The sequence below is a fragment of the Perca flavescens genome, chromosome 21 (genome assembly GCF_004354835.1).
Source record: "Perca flavescens isolate YP-PL-M2 chromosome 21, PFLA_1.0, whole genome shotgun sequence".
NCBI lineage: Eukaryota > Metazoa > Chordata > Actinopteri > Perciformes > Percidae > Perca > Perca flavescens.
The window spans coordinates 15762058-15776046 of record NC_041351.1 but is presented as its reverse complement, the minus strand read 5'-3'; the positions used below and the strand labels follow the sequence as shown (position 1 = coordinate 15776046).

Below are 13989 nucleotides of genomic sequence, written 5' to 3'. Positions count from 1 at the left end.
AGTTTCATGCAAATCGGATGTTTGTCATATAAGGCAGATTTCCTGTTGCCAGCGGGGGGCGCTATGACCAAAAGTAAATTTTGGCCTGTAGGTGTCCTCAGGCCTGGACCCTTGTCAATTGTGAGAAATTTTGGGCAGATACGACAACGTACACTCAAGTTACAACAACTTCTTTGTTCATCGCTAAACACTCAAAATGGCCACCACGCCCACACCGTAAGATGAAAAGTTTTTCTTTTAATAACTTTTCATCGTTAAGGTGTTGGTATGGTACAGACCAAGTTTGAAGTCCATCGGATGAAATCTCTAGGAGGAGTTCGTTAAAGTATAGCACCTTGACTTTTAGGCCTACTTCCTGTTGCCACTAGGGGGCGCTATGACTAAGTAAATACCAGCCTTTATTTGTCCTCAGGGTTGGACTCTTATGAATCCTGAAAAGTTTTGAGGTAATCGGACAACGTACACTCAAGTTAGACCCACTTCCTGTTTCGGCGGCGAAACGCACAAAATGGCCGCCCTGCCATGGCCACGCCCTATGACAAAGTTTTTCTTTTAACAACTTTTCATCTTTAACATCTTAAGATGGCACAGACAGAGTTTGAAGTTGATCGGATGAAATCTCTAGGAGTTCGTTAATGTGGAAATGGCCAAAATCACACTAATTTCGAACATTTAATTCAAAATGGCAGACTTCCTGTTTGGTTTAGGGTATGGCTCTATTGAAGTTTTTTTTTTTTTACATCTTGACATGTTACATATGTCTACCAATTTTCGTGAGTCTACGTTAAACGCACTGCAGGGGCTCCACTTTCTAGGGGCGCTAGCGAGCCATTTTTGTGCGCCTATTCCCGAAATCCTTAAAATACGTAAATTTTCACCAGAATTGATGCGGCTGCCAAATTTGGTAAGTTTTTGAATATGTTAAGCCCCTCAAAAAGCCAATTTATTTGACGGGAAAATAATAGAAAGATAATAATAATAATCCTTCAGTTTCAATAGGGCCTTTGTCGCTGTCGGCGCTCGGGCCCTAATTAATGCTGAAAAATGAGACTGTAGTGGTCTTCTCTAGCCTGGCACACTCTCACTGACAATAACATTTTAAGAAGAAAAACAAATCAAAAGTATTCAGTACAGCTGCTTCAAATATTACAACAATTGGTTGTTTTAACCTGGCATGCTCCTTTGTTCTCTTGTCCTGCACAAATCATTTTGTCAGCCAGAGAGAGAGGGAGAGAGAAAGAGATACACAGAGAGAGAGAGAGATACACAGAGAAAGAGAGAGATACACAGAGAGAGATGTATAGAGATATATACATAGAGAGAGGAAAAAAAAAATATAGAGAGAGCTATATATAGAGAGAGAGAGCTATATATACATAGAGAGAGATATAGAGCTTGCCATCAGTAATGTAATGCATGTCTTTAGAATGCAATGCCCCTGAATGTTAAAGTCTCTGTTGGTGTAATGGTCAGGTGTCCCTATACTTTAATCCTTTATATTTACATCGACATCCATTCAAAGTCCACAAGTTTTCTCATGAGTGTGCTCACATGTGGGTGGATGCCTCCCAACTGTTTCTTCTTTGATTTGGAGCCCACCTCAGGGTTAATACCCAAGAAGCACCTGTAAACAATATGACAAGACAACAACTTTCAGTATTGCATGTTATATTGCTCATTATATTTTACAGTTAGAAGGAATGCTCCAGAGTAAAAACAACCGTGGGTCTATTTATGGCTGATAATTGGTTAAAACTTTCATTTGGGAGAAAAATTACGTTAATCGAAGTTTTGTGAAAGACCATTATTTACATTAGCAAAAAAATACTTTATAGCGTGTTGCAGTGGGAATACGTCCATGTCAAAATAAATTGCTATTTATTATTATTATTATTATTATTATTATTATTATTATTTATATTATTGCTATATGAATTTGAGTCAATGGAATGCTAACGGGAGGTGATCGTTTTGTAGCGTCAAAATGGCGCCATAGGAGGTTCGAGTTCTGAGGCGAAACTTACCCCCTTGGGGTGCGCGCATCCAGACCCTTACCGTGTTGTTGTAGGCGTGTGTATATAAGTGTGTGTGTGTGTGTGTAATGTACATTTGAGTGTTTCAATACCTTTGAATAAACTCCAGAGTACATGAGCCGTCCTCAGGATACTGCAGATTAAAGTTATAATAGCTTGCAAAAACGGCTGCTATCCCATTGATGAAGCTGTCGTCTGGCCCCATCACCTCTTGTCCTTCAGTGGATAGCATCCAAGACTTTGGCTTCATCAGGTCACCTAAAATGAACAGATATAGAAGTGGAATGTTGAATGAACAAGAGAAGAATGTTTCTGATTTTGATATCTAGCAACACTGCCTTTAAACTGTGAACCCACTTGTTACTGATCTAACAAGATCATCTACTGATTTAGTCTCTCAAACAGCTAAAGCTACAGAACATGCTTTGCTACCCCACCCCTTGAATGCAGGATAATTCTGAAAATCTCTAAAGCCATTGACTGTATAAAATTACTACAGTAATTAAAAAAAAAAAAAAAAAAAAAAAAAAAAATCCTAAAGGAAACATTGTGCTAGAAAATATGAATATGAAGTCCAGATATAAATAGTACCTTGGATAATCAAACAGGGGGTGCTTGGTAGCATCACTGTTCTCTGCACATCAGCGGCTGTGGCACACGGCTGTAAAATAAACCTTAACTGTAACATATTTATGGTAGCAGATTCAAATACATAAGACAGTTCACTGGTCTCCTGACAGAGGGTAATCAGAGAGAATGTTATGTATACTATCTAGTATAAACACAGACTGCTTTTAAAAAATATTTTATACACAACTTACATCAGTCTCAAGCACGATGGCACTCTTGGGCTCCTTAAAGTACGCCAACAGGAGCAGGAGGATACATGCAGCCTTGTCTGAAGCCTCTGGCTTGAAATTATTCAGGACGTCCTCAATCTCTGGATGGCGTTTGAGTTCCTGGCAGAACCGAATAAGTGTACTGCCTCTGTTTTTTAGGGCCTCTTGCAACTTAATAAGGATGGAGATATCTGTCAGCAGACTAAAGTCTGAGAGAAAAGAAAAGACAATTCTTCCTTAATGTCTGAAATGGCAGGTGAAGGCAAACTGTTGAGGTACCGCCGCTGGATGACGTATGTCTTCTCAATCAAAGCTTCAGCTCTCCCTGCCCCGCTCATTCCTTCCTCTGAGTAGATGTTGTGCAGCTGCCTTTTCATTTCATCTAAGGTTGCCTCGGTCTCACCAGCAGGATGTTCTTAAGGACACCACCTCACACATCCGTACCGATCCACAGGGCCTCTTGCCATCACTCCGGTTTCCTCAGCCACCCTAGTGGTGGGCTTTTTCTTTCTGCGTCTCTGTGCAAGAGTATTGTTTTTATTTTTATATTCCACTCTCGTTTTAATCTGCTGAAGAAGAGAGTGACAGCCATCTCCAAGAATGTCTCCGTTTCTACCAACATCAACAAAACTTTTGGGATAATCCCTTACAATGCCCCGGACAATGCTGTGACATGTTGCTCTGGTTGGGTTCTGATCATGCTGAAGCATCTGGTCCACGACGGCCTTCACCATAGCTTGTCTGTCCCCTGGTGATGGTCTTGTTTGATTGTCCACTGCTGTTTGGATTGCTGCTGGCATCTGGTCCCACTTGACATGGAAGTCTGTGTACCATGACCTGCCAGGTAGTTTGGGTGAAGATAATGCGTTCAGAGAGCTTTGGGAACCCAATGACGCCCGACATGGACTACTTGGGCGGGGTGGAGAGGCTACTGAAACACATTCTATTTCAAGCACCGGAAGTCCTACAAGTGAGAGGACAAGAAATTGTGAATAGATAAGAGGTAGATAAAGTATACTGAAACAAACAAACTTCACAGGTTGCAGAGCAAAATTATTAAAATGGTACGACTTGTACCATTCTGCTCTTATAGACCAACTGTCCATTAGCATCTCTAATGTTTAGGTGAAGATAAGAATTCTAAAAATACTTAATATTTAAACTTAGTGTTTTGGGTTTGTTCAATCGATGACCTAAAAATATGGATTTACCTTCATTCATAAAAACACTTAGCAATTTTCGACACTGGATTGGTCTGAGGTATTGCTCCAGATCCTTCTCTTTTACCAAAACAAGGTCTGCCCTGCTTTCCACACCAAGCTCTTCAAACCCATCCAGCAAGGAATTCAGGGTTTCAACAGGGAGGCCCGGTAAAACTGATGAGACCGCTTCTTTTATGGCTTGGCGATCCATTACCTACAAGACTATAGAATGACAAACATACAGTTAGTAACAACATTATTCATACTCCTGGCAAATATTGATTTTAATGTTGATTTTCTCTTGAACGGTCTGAATTCTATCTGAATTTCATTCATGACTACAAAATAAGTGAATTTGACCAGAGTAGAGACACCATTGTTTTTGCATCACGTATAATAAAGGGGCGGAGCCCCAAGAAGAATCAACAGGGTCTTATCAATTACCATTTGTTTGCATTTGGCTGGATAGTGAAGCAAATCTACTTGCATAGTAATTGTTTATTAAAAGTTTGGTCTGGTGGTCAGCAGAAATGACAGCACCTATGAACTTCACACAGCTGAACAAAGCTTACAACAATTATAGAACAGCAGAGACAGAATAGACCTGCATATTGCATGATGGGACTGAAAATTAAATAAACGAATTAGAACTAGGCTATAATGTATATGTTTGAATGTATGTGTGTTCAGTTGGTTTGAACAAACAGCAGCAAGAAATAGTCTTTTACTGCTATGTGGCAACAGGCTATCAATTTCCTTTTGAATAAGTAAAGTTTGACCAATATGCCGCCAAAGCCTATGCTACTCATAACCAAGTCCAGTAGGTTAAGTTTTAAAACAGGCTATTCTTAGAAAAATGTATTCAAAAACACTCAGTACAGGCAAGGAGATGGTAGAGAAGAGATAACGCTGATTTTGATCAATTCATGCGGTCATGGTGTATTGAAGTTTTTATTATGCAACATTAGTTTAAAATGTGATTTAGTAACTTAGATTTCTGAGTAACCTAGACACATAGCAACACAGGTTTAGATAAATTAGAGAATTAGGCTAAAACAGAATAGAATGCAGCATTGTTGCTCCTTGGGTATCAAGGCAGTGGCAAATTGATGATATATTACGTGGTTTCAAAAACTCCACCAATCGCCTCGCCAAATTATTTTAACCTAAAAGATTCCTTACCTTCTACCTTCACTAGTCACAACCGTCCGGTCTGCTCTTGTCACCTGCCTGTTTAAAGTGCCTCTGGAAAAGAATGGTGGAGAGCAATTAGTAACAAGTCAAATACTTTGTAAGCTGGAAGAGGATAGTAGTCAAGCAAATCCTCATGCTTGATGCAAACATAATCCTCTTTGGCTACTCCTAGTTCACAGTAGATGCCCACGTCTCTCAATTTAACAAAAGTATGTTTCTTTGTCACAAAATAAACAGAGTCATGGTGAACAATGACAAAGTTAATTTTTCCAAAGTAAAGTTCTTCATCACTGTTCCCAAGTAAAACGAACATGCCTTTTCTGTACACAGTGCCTTTCACTGTGACACTGTTACAAGCCACTGATGACTCAGACTCAAAGTTAAAACTGGCTACAGATGCCCTGATCATGTCATTGTAATCGTTTACATAAAACTCTGTACCCCTTTCTACTTGTATAGCTGGAGGGAACAGGTTTCCTGAACTCAAGTAGGCTTGCAGAAGTTGATGTCTCTCTGCCAGCGTTCTGCAAAGATTTTTGAAGTTGTGTAATTTTCTGGCACACTGCTTGAAATATGTGTTTGCTCTCAAACCTTAGAGTCCACAGGCGGATAAGTGGGCCAAAGTGTATGATAAGCTCTGGATAATGGCACAAATAATGGTGTTTGGGCTTCAGGGAATGATCAGGGAATAACCTTTTTCTGAAGTAGATGTACTGTTCGATGATGACTTTTAGATATCCTACTTGGCCAGCTGTAATGGTTGGTGCACAGACAAGTTCCACTATCTCTCTCAGTTGCAATATGAGCTGCAATACCTCATTGTCACAAGCATCTTTAATCCTGTAACTCACCAAGAGAGGTAGCAATCTAAGAAAGCTCCAGTTTTGAACTGCATGCCCACTTAATCTCTCACTGCCAGGAGAGAGGTCTGCCGGTTTGTCTCTGCCATCATTTCCTTGATATTTGAACTGATTCTTACACCGATTTAACTGCAAGTAAGTGAAATGCTTCTTCTTAACTAAATGACCAATGAACAAAGCAAGGTCATATGACACAACACCCTCAAACAAGTCATGACCTAGGCATGGTGGGAGGCCAGGATGGCAGACATAAAAATGAGCAAGCTGGTTAAAAGGTGAGTCAGACTTGATACCACATACAGAGTCTGTACCAGTAGTCTTTAAATCTTGTATATGACTTTGGTAGGACTGTACTGTTCTTGTGGTACCACACAACTGTGGTTCATTCATAAATGTAAATCTGTCTGTCACAGTAGCGACAGAAATGCTTAGCCCTACTGAAATTTTCCACAAAGCCCCCAACAGAATGTGATCCTAAATTGTCTCCTGCCAACGCAACCAAAGAGACTCTGACAACGCTGCCATCACCGATCACAATACCACTCTCTTCCAGGACTTTGAGGTCCTTCAACAATGACTCAAAAACTTTGTTCATCCCAAAGTATTTAAAGTCCTGCTCCCTACATAGTAGGACAAGTTGCGTTTGATCAATAGTGGATCTATTGTGCGGCAAAATGTCAGTCAGGGTTGAGTAAACAGCTAACACTTTGTGTTTCTTTTTCCCTGAACCAAGAGGGTTCACAACCTCAAATGCATCTTGGTATAGTATTAAACCAACCGATGAAGGCTCAGCTGTCAACAATCAATTACTCTGAATTCCTTCTCCATCCCTAACATCCTGATAGACTTTATAAGCACTGGGTTGCAAACGTGTCAAAGTGTACTGCTCTGTACTGCCAATGTTTCCCTTATAGGTACATACTGGGCAAAGCACTTTTGTCGTTTTCATCATTTCCCAAAAATAAAGGCACAGGATCAACGTAGTTGAAACCCGTTTTAAAAGCCTCCTTCCTCTTTACATCTGTGCTCAGAGCGCCCCTGTTATAAAGCCTGAGTAGATCCCCTTTGTTTAGTTCTTCAATTATGTTGCTTATTGTGGCCTCTGGAATTCCATGTACCTTTTAATTTTTTACTCAGAATGTTAAGTGAATGTAAGAGACCAATTTCATGGGCATTTTGGAAGTCGTCATTTATTGTTTGAATGGTACTCGCTGGTAACAATAGCTTAGCTTGTAATTTCAAGTAAAGAAGTGTAAGGTTGTGTAAAAAGAGGGCATCATCCACAGCAAATGGCACTTCTAGCTCATGTTGTTCCTCTGAAATGTCTGAACATGACTGACCAGGCTCAGGCTGACTCAAAGGCTCTGTGGGAACAGACTTTTCTAGTACCGAATCATCTAGATCCTCTACACCTCCACTTGTATGCTTCCTGGAAACATGTGAGGCAAAACTGGAAGCAATTGTAAAGCTGCAGTTGCAGCCTCTAAATGGGCATTTGATTTCCAACCCTTCTGGTAAATGTGCCTTCAAATGCTTTACAAGGGAAGTTATAGTGCCACACTTGAATGCACAGGGCTGAGACACACACTTTAAGAGTGTGCCAGTTGGCTTGAAATGCCACTGGGAAGATCCTGTAGCTTTGTGGTCTCTATACATATGAGTTTTTAAAACAATCACTTTGCTGTACATACAAGTACAGTCAGGAACACGATACTGATAATTGGGAGTGTTACTGTGCAGCTTTGTGTGGTGAATAAACTAACAGTCTCAGACACATGCTCACACAAACTAAATTTACAGTGAAACATTGTTCACAAAATGGCGGGGGAAAGGATTTAAATGAACTGGCTAGCAGGAGTATGAAACATGCTGAGCGAAAAAAAAAAAAAAACGCGAAAAAAAAAAACGGAGGGAAAAGGGAGGATTTTGGTAGATAAGTAGATAATGTCTGATAAAACGAGAAAAAGGGACTGGTATCCGAAGTAAAATTATATTTAACGTTACAAGTACACTGAACGGACAAGGGGCAACCTGCTATTTCACCACAATAAGGGAGTCTGAGAACGGTGGAGGTCTGCTAGCTAGCTAACGTTATAGCTAGCTAGCTAGCTAGTAAGCTAGCTATATATATAGCCCTCCGTTGCTCAAGTCCAGGGGGACTGTCAGTATGTCGTTCTGGATAAAAGTGTCCGCTAAATAAATAAATATATGACTGAGCCTGAAAATGTGGTGACAGGGTCTGATAGCAAGCTAGCTAGCTAACCAGCATGAAAGTCAGTCCACTAACATTAAAAGTTAAATCAAAAAGCAAAGAATTCTTCAGAATACCTATTAAATTGAATTACAATCTACCATATAACTCTATTGCCTTCTTTTACTTGACTTTTTTCCTTCAACTTGACGTAGACCTGATCGTCTGTGACAGAATCCAATGAGTTTGGCTTCTGACGAAATCGCCCCACAATGCAGTGCGTTTCAAGTGAAATTCAAATTTCACAATAAGATGCTGTACTGTGATAGAGAACATAGTCTTACATTTATTTCACAGTAAAAGTCTGAATACAATATTTTATTGTGAAATAATACTGTTAAATATTGTGAAATCACTGTAATAACAGTGTAGCAGCTCTGTAAAGCTTAATTTATGGTCGCCGCAGTGTTCCTGGCGTGAGGTACGCGCGCCATAAAATGACCAATCTGCTCCTAACCTTAACCACTCAAGGTCAATGCCTAACCCCAACCAATCAAACTGCTTGAAACCACACACACACACACACACACACACACACACACACACACACACACACACACACACACACAAAAAAAAACGTGTTTTACTCACGCCCAACGATTCACAAACAAACTCAGTGTGGTTTGCAAATACAAAACATCATTCACAAACTAATGCATTTTGTTCTGCAAATAAGAAACCTACCTATCAAACAAATACAGTATGTTTTACACATACAAAAACGTATTTCTTCAATGACAAAAAATATCCTGCAAGTACAAACTAAAATCTTTCAAGTACAAAAAAAAAAATCCTACAAGTACAAAACAAATTCTACAAGTACAAAAAACTGTCACGTGACTTTTGGCACTAACTTACCGCCTTGCTGATCCACACACAAATGCCCTCAGATTCACACACAAATGCAGGTACATTTTCTAACAAATGTCCTGTAATTCACACTCCACAACAGCAGGTGGCGCTGTTAAGTAAATTTAAGCCTACCAGGACCATAGATATATACACGCGGATTTTTTTAAACATTATGGTGCATAACTTACTGGAACAAAACTGAGCAAAGTGTTGTTGCTGATGACAAAACCACTGATTTTATATATATGTATATTGAAGCGATGCTGGCGTTAAAGACCCACTGATCGTTGTCTGATTCTCTGAAATGAATGCCGGCATTGCATTGCGGGAAATCGGCTTTGCATGCGCCCAACTCTGATCATATCGTGTTCTGTATTACAGCATAGACCTACTGTAATATTTCACCAGTAATAAGACCAAAATATTATTAAAGTAAAGAAATGCATACTATGATAATATCTACATATATGTTGCTAGATGTAGTATTATAGTTTAAAAAAATATCAAAACAACAAAGCAGCTTCCCTGGCCGAAATAGACCGAAATAATAACATTAAAAGAAATACAATTAAACCATGATAAGATCTGGTGAATAAATGTTGATTAAAACAGTGGTTATTGCGCTAAAAATACCAATAATAGCCTTAATCAACCCTTAATGGTCTAACGTGTTGCTAATACAACATTGCTAACATGTCACATTACTTTTTGTCAAAGTAACTGTTATGTGTTTTACCCTTTTCTCTTTTACTCTCATGGACTCTGGTGTATGTTTACCATATTACAACCTAAAGATCAAAATGGACAGAGCTTGAATATTATAGATATAACTAACACATTTGTGTTTTATGTTCATTGTAGCTGTAACTGACTCACCTATTGGAAAAGTGTCCTTTAACTCATCTGTTTGTAAGATCCGTGCTCTATTTCAATGTGATTTTGTTTCTGTTTCACCTGGAATAGCTTATTGAAACAATCGTGTAATAAGTTTATGCTGGAAAAAGGTTTGGACTCCCCCACAAAAATTACTTTTGGTCAATAAGGTTAAAGAAGTTTCATTCAAAATGATTGATCGGGGTTATCTGGTTAGATCATTTTATTTGTCAAATTCAAAAATGATATTGACCTGAGATGTGCCTTCTGTGACTCACATACTGAAATTATTGCATCTGTTCTGGAGATGTATACATACCCAAAAACTGTGGCCACATATTTGTAGATTTGTCTTTAATAATATTACCTGTAACTTTGAACTTTTACTGGAAAATGTAATATTTGGTTTTGTCAGATATACTATACATGAGAGAGAATATTTTCTTATCAAACTCATAATAATCTTTGCAAAGTTTTAGATTCAATAAATGTAAATCTGCCAAAATAAAAACTCACTTTATTGTATTTAAAAAAGAAATGGAGCTATACATTAATTACTTCATCAAACAAAAAAAGCCATTAAAACTAAGATTGTGCTCCCTGTTTAATGTTTTAAATTAGTTTTATTCTCATTTCTTTGCTGACCTTTTGTGGCACACTACTACGCTGTGACAATTTGAGTGAGTGTGTCAGAGTTGGGCGTGCACAGAGTGCAGAGGTTGAGAGAGGGAGACCTGAACAGAGCACAGAAGCGTCTGTCTGCACACAGAGCTTTTCAGAGGGCACATGATTAAACGGCGTGAGAGGGGTTATTATTGCACGTTAATATGGATAAAAGCAAACCTGCAAATACATTTTATCGAGCATGGAATTGGTTTTTGTTTTCTCTGTGCTCAAAACAATTCACACAATTAACAATTACTTGCACAGGAATGAGGCACATATGTAACTCCATACTTAAGGAAGTCTAATCAGTCAACAATATCGGTTTTGTTTTTTTAGTCAGTGATTAAAATGTAATGTGTCAAATGTAGTTTTATTTGGTTGCTTGTTCTTAACATCCACTTCCTCATATTTTCACGGACCCCCATGCATTCATGATATGGAGAGGTGGAAAGTAACTCTGTATGTGTAACTGTCCATAAAATATGCCCAGCAGCACCTTTTTTTAAATTTAAGTAATTAACACGTTATATCTCGTTTATTCGGTCCGTACAAAAACCAAGGTGTTAAAAAAATGACACCTTGTGGTCTTCATCACTGTAAAATCTCATTCCTTTTAGAGACTAATGAAACTACTTTTTCTATCCTGTCTGTTTTGAAACATTTTTAACTAGATGTTAGGTTGAATAATGCCAGGTGAAGGTAGACTTTCTGATAAGATTACAGACTTCTGTCAACAAGGTTTGTTTTGTCAGTGCATGAATCTAAGATGCTGAATGTTTTAGAATAACACCTTTTTAGATTTCTGGACATTTAAAGGTCAGACTCGAAACAAGTACAGTCCTGCTGTCTCTCTAACTGTTGAATGAGTTAAAACACATATTGAAAATGTGTATATTGAAAAATCGGTTCCCTTGGGTTGCTGCTGTTTATAGTGGCCCATTATGGTCTATCCAGAATATGTTCATTCTGTCTTAAAGAGTCCTATTTTTGCCATGAATTATAGGCTGCTTATGTCCAAACTACTGTTGAGCTTGTGAGCAGGCGTGTGCAAAGGCACGGTACATTATATGCAGTCACAGCCTGCATGTATTAAGAGAGCTCAGTGCCCTACGCTCTATTGTAGTTTATCATTCACTTAAATTCTATTAAATGATATATTTTAATGTGACCTTTCCAATATTTTAAGCAATGCTTGAGCCCTACTGTGGTCTTACAGTGGGCGTTTCCCAATATGTGTTCTTCTATTGACTTGTGTGCTTGTGTCCCTGTGAAACGTCATCTCGTGTTGCCAAAGTACTGTCCCAATAGAGCCGAAGTCCCGCCCCTTCCGGTGGACCTCATGGGACCTTAAGTCAGAAAGAAATATGAACGGTAGTGAACGGGGAAAGGCAAATTATTTTTTGATCCCGTTTAAATTGAGCCATGGATTACAAATATGATGTTCGTCAATTTAAAAGAATTTTTCAACCGAAGAAAGTCTCAGTTACCCGTAGGTTTGTCGTAGTACCACTTAGTTTTGTGTGAAACCGCTCAGTGGACTACATCTCCCGTTTCACACAATCTACGTCACCTGGCTTGATGCTTGGTTTGCTCGCTAGCTAGCTAGCTTAGCTCTGTTCCACAACACATGTAACGTTATCTTAACTGCTGTGTTTTATCCAGTCAAGTGTTTTCAGCAGAGAAGCAAAAGAACAAGTGAGATCCTCTGCTCATTTGAGTAACGTTACATCCACGGTACGATACAAACAGACATCGTAGCTTCAGAGAGACGTCATCCATCAAGTTTGTAGTCTTTCTAATTACGTATTTTCACAATCTTATACTTCAACAGTTTAACAATAAACGGAGACTTGCTTCGGTTCAAAAATAATGTTTTAAATTGACAAACATCATATTTGTAATCCATGGCTCATTTCAAACTGGATCAAAAAATAATTATTATCTCTCCATTGACCCTCATTCATATTTTTTCGATAAGATAGGTCCTATGGACCGGAAGTAGAAGGGCGTGACTTCGGCTCTCTATACACAAGTTCGCATTTCGCCAAGAACAGTTAAAATTCCCGGATGTATTCTTGACACGCCCATTTACCGAGGATACACTTTTATATATGTCAATGAGGATACATCGGTTGGTAACTTGTATGAACTCAAGGGGGTAAGCTTTGCTTCAGAACTCGAACCTCCGATGGCGCCATATTGTTGCTACAAAGCGATCACCTCCTGTTAGCATTCCACTGACCGCCATTTTTTTTTTTCGTCACTTGACAGCAAATAACTTTACATCTGAAGCGTTTAAAGACTATATTTGTCCGTTGTTTATTTCTAAAGAAACACAACTATGTATAAAAGGCTCCATTGCCTTGTAGCTCACGTTATGGCTCCGTAGCAGATGTTTTTGTAAAAATAGGCTAACGATTGTGTCATAACCAAGTGACTTACTGTCGCACAGTAGAGGAATTACCGTATAGTACAGGAGAAGCTCGCAGGCAGTTTCGACTTACATGAGCTATTTAGGTTTAATTACTAATGTTAACTATCATTTTAGTTAGCAATAATTAGCCTGTGCTTATGTTATCTCCTTACATATACCTACACTCTCCATCTCTGTAAGATTGCAAATGATTGAGATTTCTCTTGGCACAGCTACCAGAAGACTTACAACTTTCAGACACGTTGCTCACGTCACATTTACGTTGTCTATCAGTTGGAGGCTGCGCAGTAAAGCAAGAGATCACCGGAAAAGTGCTTCTAATAGCCTTCATTGGTCTCCGTCCAGAGCAACGGGGTCTGTTGGTCCATTATATATATGTCAATGTATGAACTTCGCAGCACCTGTATCCCAACATTCATTTCGGCATTCAATGATGGTTGGATTTCCAGTACATAGACAGCCCAAAAACGGGCAGTCTTGCGAAAATCTTTGCCGGATTCACAATTTGCTCCAAAGTTTTCGGAGTTTTCAGAGCTTCATAAAATGACGCGGCCGCCAGCTTGCGCCTGCCGGGGCCGCTTGCTCAGTGCTCGGACAGTCACACTCGGAGATCCCGCTGTAAGACGGAGGTCTTTTAGACCGGTCCTGTAAATAAGAGGCTTTTATTTCGCCGTTTCGGATCGTTTGTTTAAATATCACAACACGTGGTTAACTGTCTTTTCGGAGTTAAACACACACACACACACACACAGCGTAGCAGGCAGAGGAGAGATATACCATAGATA

General features: G+C 39.1%; 1 protein-coding gene and 1 pseudogene across 1 annotated transcript in view; one reads left to right on the top strand and one right to left on the bottom strand.

Annotated features, from left to right (window-relative positions):
* Positions 1–13989, top strand: part of si:ch211-180a12.2 (uncharacterized) — a 62551-nt gene that overhangs the window by 22631 nt on the left and 25931 nt on the right. The window lies entirely within an intron of this gene.
* Positions 1501–4285, bottom strand: LOC114547643 (uncharacterized; annotated as a pseudogene).